Here is a 17,293-nt window from a genome sequence, read left to right as displayed (position 1 = left end):
GGCTCATAACCGTCTGGAACTCCATGTACAGGTGGCTGGATACCCCCTTCTGACCTCCAGAGACACCAGGCATGCTTGTGCATATATGTACATATATACAGGCAGGACACGCACTTTAAAAAAAAAAACAAACCTGAAAATAAAAAATTTAAAAAGAATCCAAGAGTCTCAGGGAACTTCTGAACTGAGTCCTAGACAGAGTGGCCACCCCGCCCCTACCAGTGCTGGCCAGCAGGAGCCTCACTAGCACAAGTAGACTCTATCAGCATCCCCATCCATTTGGGGGATAGGGGGGCACCCCCCACACACACACATAGGAACTCTGACCAGAGTGGCTCAAACTTGTAACTGAACATCCAGCTCATTCCCGATTTCCGGGACTCAAGCATGAGGTTCAGTGGGGCTCAGCAGAGGCTAGCCTCAGGATCTCAGCTTAATCTCCTGCCTGAGGGCTGCAGTTTACATATCGACCATTCTCAGGAGACCCCAGGGGCCCTGGGGCAGGGAGAGAGGCTCTCCAGAGCTGCTTTGCTGGATAAATCGAACCCTATTGTTTCCGTGCTTCTTCTAAAGCTGACCGCACTTTCTCCAGCCAGTTCTCCTCCCTCAGCACCCGCCTCTCTTCCTTCACCAGCCAGGGGCCAGCCATTTTCAAAGACCACCGCAGGCAGAGCTTTCCCGATGACTCCTGTCTTCACCCACTGAACTTGGCTGATGGAGGAGAGAGCGTTCTGATAGCTTGAGATCTGACTCCCAGCCTTGCCCTTTCCTAGACCTTGGATGATCAACTTTACCTCTGTGAGCTGATTTTCTCTGCTGTAAATCTAGGATTAAAGCTGTCTACCTCTCAGAGATTAGATGCCAATAATAACCACTGTGTCCTGTAACCTTAGCATCCAACTTCCTCTGGGAATTGAACATCCATTTCAGTTCTGACGTCCACTCAGCACTACCTTCCTTCAGTCCTAAAGCCCACAACAGACACACACACACACACAAACACACACACACACACACACACACACACACACCCTATAGGAAGAAATGGAATTACCCAAACAAATCTATAGCTTCTATTTTATCAAACCTCCCCCAACTTTCAAGGTCTTGTATAATATGATTTTTTAAATTACATTGTTTTTTTGTTTGTTGTTGAGATAGTGTCTCTCAAATTATCATTGTTTTCAAATTGTACATCCTATAAATTTATATACAGATACATTCGGGGGGGAAAAAATAGGAAAACATTTGAACCGAGCAGAAGTATATAGTGTACAGAAGGAAAAGGAGGAAGAAAAAGCCAGGCACAGTGCCCATCAATCCTAGCACTTCATATGTAGGCAGAGACAGAGAATCTCTATGAACTTAAAACCAGCCTGGGCTACATGGCGTGTTTAGGCCCCTCAAGGCTATATTGTGAGAATCTGCCTGTCTCACAAAAAGAAAAAGAAGGGCTCTTCCCTTCTCCAAAGATAACTGTTGTTAACAGTTTTGACTATGTGTTTCTAGACCCGCTCCAACCTTGAACATTGCATGTGTGTTTGTAGCATACCTAATATAATATGGAAAGAAGGCTAGAGTGGACATCACTTAAAAGGCTTTGTAGGAATGATTTATCTAAAAGTCTGCGCTCTGTTCCTTTGCTTCAGAAGGGGTGAAGGGAAATGAGATCAGAGACCTCCAACCTTGGCTGCCACCGAGACAGGAAACATGCTGGCCACCCTCCCCGCCAGCCCCTGCCTGAATCAAGGCCTTTCTGAGCCATCTCTTCAGACTCATCTTTGTTTCTTTGTTATCTCCTGGTCTTTTATTCTTTGACTATCCCAACCTGTTTTAGTTAACAGGAACGGAGTGACCACCTTCAGACAGAAGCCACAGAAGGGGGGAGCGCCCTCTGGAGGCCAGAACGGCGGAGGCATTAGACCCAGGAAGTCCTGGTCCCCTACCTCCAGGACTATGTGCAGCTCTGGTCCCTTCTCAGTTTGGACTGGTTCTTGTCATTGACCTGGGGCCCTGGAGTAACAACTCAGTGTGGACTCCCTTTCTTGAAATGGGCTCATTGGGTCTCACGGTTTGAGAAGTTTGAGTCCCAGTGCTCCCCCCCCCCAGGCTTTATTCTGTGATTCCATCGACTGCTTCCTGCAAGGCCAGGGACTCCACCCTCTTCCATCTACTGTGTCAAAAGCAACATTCTTAATAACATTGTTCAAGGAGACAAGTACTTAGGGGGCTCACATTCAACACAGGAATAGAGTGCACCCACCAAAGACCAGGAGCCACCAAAACTTGCTCACCCTCTTGATACCTTGATTGCCCAAAAAATACTTCCAGTGAGGCCTCAGAAATCCTCAGCCTTTATCTATTCGGCCCCAGGACCTAGTGATTTCCACCCCAGCATGGAAGCACTTGACCCAAGTTCGATTTAGTTTGGTTTTTTTATTGTTGTTTGAGACAGGACCTCTTGTTACCCAGGCTGGCCTCAAACTTGACACGTAGTCAAGAGTGACCTTGCATTCCTGATCCCCCTGCTTCTACCTCCCTAGTGCTCAGATTCCAGGCCTGCACTGCCAAGCCTGACTTCTTTGCCCCAAATTCTTACTTAATTTGTGGTGTTCCGGGGGAGTCTGTCCCTATGTCTAGACCTGTGTAGTCATGGGTAATTTGCAGGGCTCCATCTAGATTAATGTTCCTATATATCTCTGCATTAGTTACTTTTGTCATTGCTCTGGCAAAATACCTGTGTGACAGCTGATCCTGGCTGTCAACTTGACACCCCCTGGGAAGAGGTCATCTCAGTTAAGAATTGTCCTCATCAGATTGGCCTGTGGACATGTCTCTGGGGTATTGATTGCTAGCTGACCTAGGAAGACCCAACCCACTGTAGACAGTACTGTCCTTAAGCAAGTGAGTCTGAGTCTGAGGGCTGGAGAGTCAGGCTCAGTGGTTAAGAGCACTTGTTCTTACAGAGGACCCAGGTTTAATTCCCAGCACATACGTGGTGTCTCACAACCATCTGTAACTCCATTCCCAGGGGATTTGATGCCCTCTTCTGAGCCCTGGTGTATCAGGCTTGCACATGAAACACATACATACATGCAGGCAAAACACTCAAACACATACATCTTTTGGAAAAAAAAATGAAGAGAAAGGAAAGTAGTCACGCATGAGTCTGGGTGCGAGTCGGGGAGCAGCACTCCCCCAGGGTGCCTGCTCAGTCTCCTGAGCCAGGAGTGGTGGAGGGGTGAGGCCTGAGAGTTGTAAGATTTAAAAAACAAAAAATCCTCTTTCCCACAGCTCACTTACGGTCATGGTGTTCATCACAGCGACAGAAAAGCAAACTAGGAACCCCTGACCCAGGCCACCGAAAGGAAGGGGAGGTCCTGCTGGCTCACAGTTTGCGGGACACGGGTAGAGAAGGGCTGCTCACACGTTAGCTGCAGAGGGGAAACAAAGCTAGACGCAGAGCTAGCCTTCTCCTCTCCATCAGGTCCGGGACTCCAGCCCCGTGGGAGGAACCCCCACCCCCCATTCAGCACAGGTCTTTCCACCTCAGGTAACCCTCTGGAGACACTCCAACGGACGGGCCAGTTGTCTCCTAGGTTGATTCTAACTTCTTCAAGTTGACAGAACCAACCATCACAATCCTGCCTTAGACTTTTTCTCTTCTAAAAAACAAATTGTGTGTGTGTGTGTGTAGCTATATGTGCAGATGAACATGCATGTAGAGGTCAGAGGTCAATGTTAGGTGTTTTCCTGAATCACTTCCCACCATATTTTTTGAGATGGTTCTCCCACTGCACCAGGAGCTCGCTGATTGGCTAGACTAACCAGCAAGCCCCAGAGATCTTCCTGTCTCCGCCTCTCCAGCGCTAGGGTTATGGTGAGCTCTTAGGGACAGGAGCTCAGGTCCTCATAATTACATGGAAAGCACTTTATGACTCAGCCATCTCCTTGGTCCTTTTCTGACATCTGGCTGTGCAGCCCAAGGTAGGCTGAGACTTTAAACGTTCCTGCCTCAGCCTCTTGAGTGCTGGGATTAGAGGTGTGCATCTCCTTACCCCACTAAAAATTCTCAGTAGTTATTGAGTGAGCAAAGGCCTCAGGGGTTAGGTTGACCACCACCACCATCATCACCCCACCATTATCACCATAAACATCACCATCACCACCAGCTTTACCACATCATTACCATCATCATCTCCATCACCATCCATGCCACCCCACCCCCTAGCAGCAGCAGCAGCAGCAGCAGCAGCAGCAGCAGTATGTCACCATCATCACCATGGTCACCACTAAAATCATCCTCCCTCCCTCCCTCCCATCAGCACCAGGCATCCCAACACCACAGCTTTTGCAACAAGTTCCTAGGCCCCTGGGCACCAGGGCAAATGGGCCTTCTCCAGGGCTTTTGTTAGGACCCCCTTTGACTCTCTCCAAAGTCCTCACATGAGAATAGCCATGCTTCCCGTCTTATGACTGAGGAAACACGGGATGACAAAAGCCCCCATGAACTCAAGGGCACCTTTGAATGACCTCCTTCATTGTGTTACTTACACACTGACAGATTCCTCAAAGGACTGTCCCCAGCCTGGGGCCACTTCCTTCAGCTGGGGAAAACTTCCTGACTTGGGAGCAGATCCTCACAGTTCTGAGACCAGGCTGACAGGGCCCTGCCCGGTCTGACGCTATCATTGCCCACTGCCATCACCTCTCCTTGTCCCTTGATGCTGTGCTTCCTTCCCTCCCTCTCCTGTCCTCCCTCCCTCCTGGTGAGGGCTCACCATGTTTCCCAGGCAGGCCTGGGATCCTACACTGACCTCCCACCTCAGCCTCTGAAGGAGCTGTGACTGCATCATGTGACACCACACACAGCCCCATGCCTCCTGGGGTAGACATACATCTGGCTCCTTCTCAGGACCTCCCTCCCACTCCACTGTCTTTATGATTTTCCTTCCCTCTTCCTGGAATGGGCTGGAATGGTCTTCCACTCATATACACTCATATATGTCATTACATGACTCACCCACCTAGGACAGATATTTTGGGTTGTAGTAGATCAAAGCCCGGACTCAAAGTGATGTTAGCAAACCAGAGGGGATGGGCTATTGAAGCTGAAAGATCCAAGCGCAGCTCTGACTTCAGGTATGGCTTGATCAGGAACTCAATGACATCGATACTCGGTGACTCTGGATTGGCTCATGTGTCCATCTTAACCAACTGGGAAGTAGCGACACTAAAAATAATCCAAAATAATTTGAGCTGATACAAGGTAATTGTGGCTTGCCCTGGTCCCCATAAATTATGTGGCTAGTTGTATCCATGCACCTCTCAGTGTTCTGCTCAAGTGCACACAGAAAAGAAGCAGGGGGAATGGGAGGAATCCTCTGGTCACCCAAGGAACATTCCAAGGTCTGATCAGACAGGTCATATTGTAATCAATAATGAGAATCCACCCCTGACTCTGTCTGGACCCAGCCCCTGCCTAAGCTCAGTCCTGTGCCTCCCTTAGTGGCCCCCCAGGTGGGAGGGACCTCAGAACCACCCCCAGCAGAGGGTGGCACTAGAGTTATACAATGAGACACAAATGGTACATCCAAGAAATAAAGGCAGGACCCCACTCTCCCAGGGTCTTCATCTCAGCCTTCTAGCTTCTCAACTGCCCAGACTCTGCCACATGCTTCCTGAAATAGGTTTAGTTTCTGGGTGGGATCTCTGCTGGCCAGAGACGTCTGTGAGGAGAGAAGCAGTGGGTCTCCTACCTTAGAGAAGAGAAGCCACGTGCCCAAAACGGCCCAGGATGAACCCAGGACAACAGTGGCATCTGCTATCTTTCTTTTCTTAATTACATCTCTCCCTCCCTCCTTGCCTCCGCTGACTGTGTGTGTGTGTGTGTGTGTGTCTGTGTGTCTGTGTGTGTCTGTGTGTGTGTGTGTGTGTGAGAGAGAGAGGGGGGGGTGTGCATGAGCATACCACAACACATGTGAAGATCAGAGGACAACTTATAGCAGTCTGTTTCCTCCTTCTACCATATGTAACCCGGGAATCAAACTCAGGAGGTCAGGTAGTCAGGCTCGACCACAGTGCCTTTACTCACTAAGGTGTATTTATGGGCATCTGAGACCATGCTTATCATCATAACAGATGACACAGCTTTATATCCAAGATTCTAAAACAGCAATTCAATTGTTACTAAGAAGAAATCTTTCTCTAGTGTGGCCAGATTCAAAGTAAAATTATATTGTTATGTATAAAAAAAATTAGAAAATGAAATGGTAAAAATCACAGTAAGTGCTGGGCCTGGCAATCCATGCCTGTAATCTGATCACTTGAAGCTAAGGTGGGAAGATCTCATGGTTGAGGCCAGCCTGGGCTGGAGACCAAGAGGCTGTCTCAAAAAATAAATAAATAAAAATCAGTGAGTGCCAGGTACTGGGTGCACCCTTGTATGGGACCCCGGATTCTCCAGAGCTCCCCAGGCAGCACCCCTTTTGCCTGGCTCTTCTCCTGCCCATTGACTAGGCCTCCCTCCTCTGCAAAGCTTCAGCTAGTTATTTGGGGACCTGGTCCCCTCTGCCCCTGGTGGCCTGCAGCAGGCTGGTGGCCAGGCCCTAAGCACCAGCTCCTGGTACTGGGTAAGCTGTCGTTCTGAGGGTGGAGAGGGTTGCAGCTCCTCAGGGTTCCAGGCACAAGCAGGGAGAAGCCCGGTCACAGGGTGGCTGGGACAAACGCAGGGAGACTCAGGCTGGAACATCCGAAGTCTTACTTGTGTATGGGAAACACCATAGTCCCAGGCAACCCAAGCTGATTGGTCACCTTGCACCCCCTTCACAACCATTCTCCCTAACACACACACACACACACACACACACACACACACACACACACACCACATTGTTGTTACCTTGGATAGGAAACTCTGTGTTTTACAAAGTTTGCATCTGGACAACCAACCCTCCCAGCTTTGCCTGCTCACCTTCTGGGGGCCCCGGTCCATGCCCATGCCATGGTTGGAGAGGGGTATCTACACTCCGGCCTCACACCAGATGCCTGCTTCTTCTTACTCCTTCTGCCCACCATTGCATCAGAGTTAAGGCAGAAACCTAGTGTCCATACTACACAGAAATACACCCATGTAAATCTCTTCTCGTGCTCCATGAGATGGTGAGCCATGCTGCCTTCACATCACTGACAGGGAACAGGGCCTCAGAGAAGTTAAGTAACCCCTTCTCAGTCACACAGCAGATGGCAAAAGCAAGTGACCAGCTCTAATCTATCTGACACCAGAGCCTAATGTGTCTACCCTGTACAGCACAAGGGCTTCTATAAAAATAAACTCTAGAATAATGAGCTAAATATGGGCAACCAAGGAGTCAAACATCACTGAGGCTTGAGAGGCAAAAAGTGCAATATGATACACCCCGGAGCAACTGTGGGCTGCTCTGTTCCCAGGATAAATGCAAAGCAGCATGCTGGTTAGCAAAAGTATGTGGGGCTTTAGAAATGTCAGCCACAATGATCATGAATCACTCTTTTTAAAGCTCCTAATCTAAAGCAATCTCCTTTGCCTCCTGCCTCCTTTCCTGATCTATCAACTCTTCCCCTCTCCAGTTCCTGGGACTCAGGCCTGTCATGGGAAATCTGTCCCATCGCTGGGAACATGTGCCCCATGTATGATCTCTAAGCCTGCTTTATAAGGCATGGGGAGCTAACGACAGCGCAGCTGGGAAGTCCAGCCATCGAAGGGCCTAGTAAGGAGGGTCCTAGAGATATGGCTTCACACAAGGATGCCTTGCAGAGTGACTGTCCCATGTTGGCACCAGCCCCGACGATGTGGGGAACACAGGACAGCTAAAGAAACCCAGTCTCCCAGGAGTGCAGAGTGTGGTGGTGGTGGTGGGGGGCAGGTATCACCTGACGTCTTGAGGGCTATGGGCACCATGGCATGAGGTAAGCTCTAAGTGTGTGCCCCAAGAGGAAAGGACTTCATCTCGGAGAGGGCGAGACTGAGCGTCCAGAAGCCCTGTCCTGAGGCGAGACACAAGAAAGAGCACTTTTCATTCACACCCCTCACCTGTCTTAAAATTGCAGCTGGTTTTCCTCTGGGAAGCCACAGTCACCTTTAGCATCAGCTGGTTATTTTGATAGAGTTTTCAGTGTCGCCACTTGCCTGACCACAGCAATTGGTTGAGATGGACACACGAGCCAATCCAGAGTCACCGAGTATCGATGTCATTGAGTTCCTGATCAAGCCATACCTGAAGTCAGAGCTGCGCTTGGATCTTTCAGCTTCAATAGCCCATCCCCTCTGGTTTGCTAACATCACTTTGAGTCCGGGCTTTGATCTACTACAACCCAAAATATCTGTCCTAGGTGGGTGAGTCATGTAATGACATATATGAGTGTATATGAGTGGAAGACCATTCCAGCCCATTCCAGGAAGAGGGAAGGAAAATCATAAAGACAGTGGAGTGGGAGGGAGGTCCTGAGAAGGAGCCAGATGTATGTCTACCCCAGGAGGCATGGGGCTGTGTGTGGTGTCCCATGACGCAGTCACAGCTCCTTCAGAGGCTGAGGTGGGAGGTCAGTGTAGGATCCCAGGCCTGCCTGGGAAACATGGTGAACCCTCACCAGGAGGGAGGGAGGACAGGAGAGGGAGGGAAGGAAGCACAGCATCAAGGGACAAGGTGAGGTGATGGCGGTGGGCAATGATAGCGTCAGACCGGGCAGGGCCCTGTCAGCCTGGTCTCAGAACTGTGAGGATCTGCTCCCAAGTCAGGAAGTTTTCCCCAGCTGAAGGAAGTGGCCCCAGGCTGGGGACAGTCCTTTGAGGAATCTGTCAGTGTGTAAGTAACACAATGAAGGAGGTCATTCAAAGGTGCCCTTGAGTTCATGGGGGCTTTTGTCATCCCGTGTTTCCTCAGTCATAAGACGGGAAGCATGGCTATTCTCATGTGAGGACTTTGGAGAGAGTCAAAGGGGGTCCTAACAAAAGCCCTGGAGAAGGCCCATTTGCCCTGGTGCCCAGGGGCCTAGGAACTTGTTGCAAAAGCTGTGGTGTTGGGATGCCTGGTGCTGATGGGAGGGAGGGAGGGAGGATGATTTTAGTGGTGACCATGGTGACAATGGTATTGTGTGGGGTGGTGGTGATGGAGATGATGATGGTAATGGTGGGTGATATTGGAATGATGATGATGAGGGAGGTGATGATGATGATGGTGGTAGTGTTGGTGAATCTTACCCTAATTCTGTTTTCAAACCCCTCCTCAGCTGCTAGACACTTGCTAAAGTCCTTTGCGGTGACCGCCTTCTTGAGCCTTCAGAACCCTGCTCTGAGATCCGAATGTCATCCATCACTCCTCTTTCACAGGTTACCTGAGATGCTCCAGCTCGGTAGGAGAGCAGGGGTGGCCTGAGCTGAGAATTCTGGTGATGAGCACACTGCCAGCAGCTCAGCGGTGAGGCGTGTAGGCCTGGGACAGAGAGCTTCCTGATCTTTGGGCGACATCTTCTCTTGCTTTCTCCTCCTGGCCTTCCCACCCTTCTGTGACCAGTCCCTTTCTTGAATCTGCTCTCTGGAAATCTCTGCTGTGGTGTCCACTTTCCTCGCTGGCCACTGGTGATATAGGTTCACTATCAGCCAAGGGCATCACTACCGCCATGTGCCAGAGTGAGTTCTGGTGGGTCAATGGGCGGTGAATGAGGCAGGAAGGGCACTGGAAACCTCTCACCGAGCAGTGCCTCCCCTTACTAATGATCTGAGCTGGCACACGCAAGCTTCACGGGCCAGCTATGACTCAGGGCGATTGTGAGAGGGATCTTCACAGAAAATCAAATGTTTAGCTCCAGGCTGGGCATCAAGACCAAAAGCAACAGGTTGTGGTGAAGCTGCTTGCCTGCGGCAGAACTGCATTCACAGTCACCACCAAATCTTGTGGGATGTGGCTCCGAGAAAGGGCTCTCCACCGCAGTCCAGTGTGTAAGAGGAAGTGAGCTGTGGTGGTTACTTCCGCCCCTCACTATCTTCCCATGGTCCTCCTTCGGCTATGGACCCTTCCTACACCCAAGGTGTGAGGGTTGATTGCTTTCAGCTAAATACCATCACTCCTGCCCCCATGTCAGCGACTAGTTTAATTGTGTGCATGTGACACGATTCTAGTCAAGGAGGTGTGTGAGTTTGCCTAGGAGTGGTGTCTGAGAATATTTTTTTTTCTCATACAAAGGAAGGGAGGGAAGGAAGGAAGGAAGGAGAGACGGAGGGAAGGAGAGAAGAAGGAAGGAAGGAAGGGAGGGAGGGAGGGAGGGAGGAAGGAAGGAAGGAAGGAAGGAAGGAAGGAAGGAAGGAAGGAAGAAGGAAGGAAACTATTTTCTTAGCAACCTGGAGCTGTTTCAGAAATCTGGCCCCGATGATAGCGGTCTGCCAACACCTGCGGAAGGCCGAATGGGAAGCTGGGATGAACCTATATCATCCCACCCCGAGTGTAATCGCAGAGCTATGAGATCAACAAACTGTGAAGCCACCCAACCTCTGAACTCCCTGCTGTGTGGTAAAATACGTGTTTGTGGTTCAAACTAATTGTAGTTGGGGCTGTTACCTGTCCCCAGAAATGTTCAACTTGCCTTATGAAGCCACCAAGGAGATTTCTGGATCCTCCTCACATGTGCCATCTTGTGATTCAATGTGTTCCCTTTTCCAGGAAGGAAAATGAGGCTCAGCAGGAGGAGAACATGGCAGCACCCACTCTGCCCCAGCCCTTGGTACAATGCTGGAGAGCCGTGCTAAACAGACCTCTTTTCTAAGAAACACGTCCTTTTCTCATCCCCCGCCGACTGCTTCTCTGTGCCGCAGGCGAGTGTGAGATGGAACTAACGTGCTCCTCCATCGTTCTCCACGCTGTAGCCGGGCCCTGTCCATGTGTGCCCTTGGGACCCAGCTCAGAAAGGGGGGCAGGGCACTGCCTTCCCAGCACGTAATTACCATGCTGGCAAGCCACGGGCGCTGCCTGCTGCTCTCGGCCACCCAGCAACTGTGCTCCCAGCTGCAGCTGATGTGGAAGATCAGAAGAGGCGTTCAAAAGGCGTCTCTCTCTCCCTGTGGAAATGTGGACAGCTGCCAGTGCCCACATGCAACAGAGGCTCTGTGAATCCTGATTTTTCTGGCCTAACTTTTGGTAGGAGACCAAACCTGTGTACATTCAACATTCTTCTGGCTCACGCTCCCAACCTTACCGAGTTTCTTTGTGGCTAGCCATTCAAGCAGCAGCAGGGTCAGGGAAGCTCTGCTGGAATTTGCCCAACCTCAGAGTTTTAAGCAGGGAGTCTAGTAAGGGAGAGACACGAGTGTGGAGTGTGAGCCTCTGCTGAGACTCAACCACAGAGCCAGCCCGAGTGGCAGCAGCCGCGCAGTCATATCGTGACTTAAACTCCTTTCTTCCTAACTGTGACGGTTTACTTATGTAGCACGTATAAACACGCTCCTTTTCCTCAGAGTGCTTGCTCTTGAACCCTAAAAGGGTTGTGTTTGTGAGGTTCAGGCTAGGAGGCTTGTCTCTTAACAAGGCAGTCTGGGATTCCCCCACCGATCACAGTCAGGGACTTTGTTTCTATGTCAAACTAAACCCATCTCTAGCTATGTTAACAACAACAACAACAAAAGGAACTTTCCAGAAGGAGTATCAGGATACCAAGGGCTACATGTGATACTGCACAAGGACTTCTGAGGATACTTAACAGTCAGGTGCAGACCGCTCCCCAGATGTTCAGCAGATGTGGCAGCCTACAAGATGGGTAGGGTATAGAAGACTGTGGCTTCCACCCTGTCTTCTCCCTCTCCCACACTCTGATGGGAGCAGCCACCACACGATGAGGGCACAGGAAGAGAAACTGAAGCTCCCTACCAAGATGTGCAAGTGAACCAAGGTTTGCAACCGGAAGCCCTTGAGGCTGGAAGGCCTGCTGACAGCTCCTCTGTCGCTTTGTGAGAGAATCCTCGACACACATAGCTGGGCAGTGAACTGAGGTTTTAAGACGTCCATCAGGGAGGCTGTACTAGTTCTTAGTGGTTCCTCCATGCAGCAGAAGAGGAAAGCAAGGCATAATCAAGAAGTACAGCCGGGCGGTGGCGGCGCACGCCTTTGATCCCAACACTCGGGAGGCAGAGGCAGGCGGATCTCTGTGAGTTCAAGACCAGCCTGGTCTACAGAGTGACATTCAGGACAGTCACCAAAACTGCACAGAGAAACCCTGTCTCAAAACCACCACCACCCCAAAAAAAAAGAAGTGCAGAGATGGAGAAACACAAAGCCTTCTCTTCAGAGACTGGGGTGGGAGAGACAGCTAAAATATGCGTACCTTCATGGACTTCAAAAATCCTTTTACTAAGCTGGGACTGTAACTCAGATCCCCAGCACTAGACAGGGGCATGTAATCTCAGCACTTAGAAGGTGGAATCAGAACAATCATGAGTTCAAAGCATAATGAGTTTGAGACTAGCCTGGGATACATGAGACCCTGTCCAGAGATGGAGGGGAAAGAGAGAGAGAAAGAGGAAGAGAGGGAGGTGGAGGTAGAGAGAGGGGGACGGAGGGGAGAAGGGGGGTCTAGTGGTTCTAGGTGCCTCTGCCCTCCCTTTTCCTCAAGTATGGGCTATTTGGACCTTCTAGCCACATGACATCAGGGCCAATAGGAAGTGCTGCCTCCCAGGCTCACTAAATCTGTCTTCCTTCAGCACATACCCCAACTCAAGTACTCATTCCTAGATCTGGCAGCCCTCTCTTCCCCTCCCCCTACATATACACTCATCCATAAACCCTAGAACTCTTGAGTTTCCCAGGTGCACCTGGGGCCAGTATTTCCAGGAACAGTGATGCTTTGTTCGAAGGAACAGTCCTTTGGGGCATGATGTAACTAACACCCCTGGGTCTTGTAGGTTCCCTACTGGAGCAGCCTGGAGAGAGGTTCCCATAGCAGCAAGTCCTATACCTGACTCCACCAGCCAGTCTGCTACCAGGTCTCTAGGGAATTAGGCTTATGCAACTTCTTCTAGGATTTAACTTCCTCTTTCTCTTTGGACTTGATGTTCACCATTTCGTCTCATCTGAGAGAATTGTGTGTAGTTTATATACAAACTATCAAGAAATCACTGACTTGCTGGGAAGGAAACTTCAGAGTCCTTGCCATCCCTTTAAGAGCCAGTAGCCAGAATCATTACAGCAAAGATTCTGCCCAGTGTTCAACACAACAGCTAAGCCTTTGGCCAGGTAGGGGCAGAAAGCAAATCATAATGTCAGCCTCAAGATCCCCTGGGGTGCAGTCCCCAGAGGCAACACTATAAAAAAAATGATATAATTTCAGGACTAACACCTTCTCCCAAACATACCCAACTGGCAACGTAACAAAGCAAATCCCAGCACCCTAGCACCTGAGCATCCCAGCACCTGAGCACCCCAGCACCCCAGCACCAAAGCATCCCAGCACCCCAGCACCCCAGCACCCAAGCATCCCAGCACCCCAGCACCCAAGCATCCTAGCACCCCAGTACCTGGCCAGGCTTTAGTGCTACTTCTGCATGAACCAGGAACCATGACAGCAACTGTGACAGACACTCCAAATGACAGAAGCTTCCACAGGCTTATTTTTATTTGGACATGTAATTAGAGATCTGTACAGAAACAAGCAGGATGAACTGCACTCGTGCATACTCCGTGTGCCATACCCACAGAGATTGTAACATATGGCTTTCACTTCACGGAGCCGAGATAGTGTCCAGCACATGCTCGGTTTAGCCAGAAGGAACGAATGTGACCAAGTCAGCTGATTTGCCCAGGAAGGAGCAACTTCCCAGTCTTCAGACCTTCCGGTGCTAAAACCAACAAAGCCCCAGGCAGAGTGGAACAAGTTGGTCACCCTCCAGAAGGACATGGCTCCACAGATCTGGAGCCCTCCTAGAGATGTGGGAACTTCAGAGAAGGACACAAGCTTCCAGCCTCCCTGGGTGTACCACACAGACCTTTCTTTGCAACACAGCCTAGAATCGGGACGGCAGCTTTTCCTTTGGTTTCCAGCTGGAGTTACTCTCTACCCTTCCCCTTCCTGCTGCTCTCAAAGGCCACACTTGTATCTTTCTCCCTCCAGGACACCTCACAGAACAAAAAGTCAAGGTTATGATTAATGTCAGAAAGATTCACCAATCGTGGCTTCTGGGTTCTGGCCACGGAAAGTAAGCAAGGCAAGGAAATACCTAGGAATTGACTGGCTGGCAATGACAACAAGTTAGTGTCCCCATAAGTCATCTTGCCTCTGCCGTGGGACGAAGGAAGTGTCCCATACTGTCACAGGTTCTGTTGTCAATCTCACACACTTCCTGGCTCTCTCCTCTGGCAACCTCACCTGGTGGCCTTGAGACTTTCCCACCTGGACATCGGACATCTTCCCGGAGTAGGCTGTGGTTACATCTGTCAACTTTCACTAAGCCGTGCAATCTCACGAACAACCATCAAGATTCACTTCTTGTGGCCTGAGTCAGCCAGGGTGACTGCGGCTGTGTTGGACACATTACCTTTGTCCTAGGATTCAGGAGGAAAGTAGCAACTTTCTGAGTCATGCTGACCTTTCAAGCAGATTAGGTTGATAACGCAGAGCTTGGCCTTGCACGGATAAACCTGAGCAAATCCTTCTGCTGTACCAGAGAGTGTGTCTCAGCACCCTTCAAAGGGTGGGACTCTCCTCACTTTAGAGATGAGACACTGGAGGCTGAGTTCATTTTCTTTTTCTTTTTTTTTTTTTTTTAATTTTATTTTTAGAGACAGGGTTTCTCTGTGTAGCTTTATGCCTTTCCTGAAACTCACTCAGTAGCCCAGGCTGGCCTCGAACTCACAGAGATCCACCTGCCTCTGCCTCCCGAGTGCTGGGATTAAAGGTGTGCGCCACCACCGCCCAAAGAAGTAAGAACTCCCCTGTGTCAGGTCCCAAAGAAACTCCATCCACCACCACCCCCAACTCCAAAAGGCAGAAGGGACAAAAGGCTGTGGCGGTCCTATTAGCATACTAAAGACGTGCTGGCCTCCGGCTCCCTCAGTATCACAAGTACCTGGTACACATTTCAAACTCTGTGCTAGCATCCTGGTTCTTCTCACCTCCTCTTCTACCCTGAACTCCCTCCAGCTCATGGACTTCCCTCCCCCAGCTACTCCGTGAAGGGATTTCTTTTATTGTTCTATTACTAAATAAAACTCAAGAGTTGGATATTGGGGTATAAACCTTATAGATCCACAGAGCAACAGAGACACGATCAGCTGACCCTGCCTCTCCACCTTCCCAGAGGGAAAAGGCTCTGGACCCTTCCAGATATTTCTGGATGTTCTCTCTGTCATATCCACAATAAAAATCTTCCTTTAGCCACACCATGAAGCGGTCACATCGTCAATTCATACAGCCTGGCTCTGCAACCCATCCTCTCCCTTCTGCCTCTCTTCTGCACCTGCTAGGGAGATTCTGGACCTACCAGTTAAACAGTGAATCGACCATATACATTTAGCCTTATTGTCCCTCAAAATCCCACTTTAAATAAGATTAAATGCATAAAAGATTCATAAACTGCCGGGCGGTGGTAGCACACGCCTTTAATCCCAGCACTCAGGAGGCAGAGCCAGGCTGATCTCTGTGAGTTTGGATCCAGGAAAGGTGCAAAGCTACACAGAGAAACCCTGTCTCGGGGGCGGAGGAGGGGGAGAAGATTCATAAACCAATAAAGGGCAAGAGAAGACGCGTGATGACACAGGTAATCTAGGAACACTTTGCAAGATGGGGGGGGGGGTGGGGTGCGGAGGCAGAGCAGAGAAAGCAGAATGCCACAGCTCAAAAATGGAGGTAACTGTCACTGCACATAGAAAGCTGGAAACAGCTTGGTTGGGGGCACCCCCAGATGCCTGGTAACTGCCTGACTCTGTCTTCCTGTCTCACTCAGGAATCTAGAGATTGTTTCCCATAGAGGTGGAAGCAGGGATGCAGGGCCCTGGAGCCTGGAGGGGAAGACTGTGCATTCTTAAGAGGAGTCGAGGGAGCGTTCATGAGCTTTGTTGGCCACTAACTCCTCCTTTTTGATGCATTTCAAGAGCCAGGGTGACAGCTAGACTGCAGACCTAAAAAGCTGCGGGAAGGGGACAGAGGGCTCTTGGATGGTTGTTTCCACTTCAGATGCAAGGGATTAAGAATCAGTTCCTGAGGCCAGCGAGATGACTCCACAGGTAAAGGTGCTTGCTGCCAAACCTGATGCCCTAAATTCAATCCCCAGGGCCCACATGGTAGAAGGAAGAAACCAAGCTCCAACGTTGTCCTCTGCCATCCATGCACGTGTCCGTACCTGCATGAGTGTGTGTGTGTGTGCATAAACAAACAAACAAACAAACAAACAAATAAATGTAATATATATTTTAAAGAGTCAGAAATCTCTCCTCCCTAAGTATCCCCCTCGGGTGGGAAACTCTTCCACTGAAGAAACAAAAGAACTCTACAAAAGATACCTATAGGTATTGGCATCTGGGGCACCCACCTCTCTGGTGAAAAGGGTAGTCCCAACCTAGTTACCTGACGGTGATACTCACTAGTGACTGGTCGCCTTACACCTCTCCATGCTGCACTCCAACAACCCCCAGGTCCTCATTATTGTGTATATACAAAACCAAAATGTTTTGTATGTATACATTTGAAGATGGTGCCCAGCAGGACAGGTAGATGAAATCAAATGAATTAAACAAAAGGGTGGTGGGGTGGAAGGCCGCAGAGGGGCAGAGCCTGTAATCTCAGCACCAGGAAGACCGAGGCTAGGGGATTGATTGCTCTTTGGAAACAAACATTTTTTTGTTTGTTTTGTTTTTGTTTTTTGAGACAGGGGTCTCTTCGTATAGCCTCAGCTGTCTTGGAACTTGCTCTGTAGACTGGCTGGCCTCGAAATCATAGAGATCTGCCTGCCTCTGCCTCCCAAGTGCAGGCCTATAGCCCCCCCCATACACACACACACACACACACACACACACACACACACACACACACACACACACATGGCTATAAGCAAACACTTTTGTTTGTCTTGCAGAGCTGGGATGGAATCTAAGCCCTCATGCATGTGAATATGATACACGTGTCCTTAATTTCACTTGGCAATTTTCATTTGCATAACTAAGTTCCTAGTCTGTGCCTTGTGACTGCACTGGGCAAATGACGGCTGTTTGCTTACAAAAACCACATGCAGAGTCCTTGCACCTCAGCTCTCGCCCTCCAAATGGAGGAAACTTGCTTT

The sequence above is a fragment of the Onychomys torridus genome, chromosome 1 (assembly GCF_903995425.1).
Source record: "Onychomys torridus chromosome 1, mOncTor1.1, whole genome shotgun sequence".
NCBI lineage: Eukaryota > Metazoa > Chordata > Mammalia > Rodentia > Cricetidae > Onychomys > Onychomys torridus.
Note: the sequence above shows the minus strand (reverse complement) of the source record.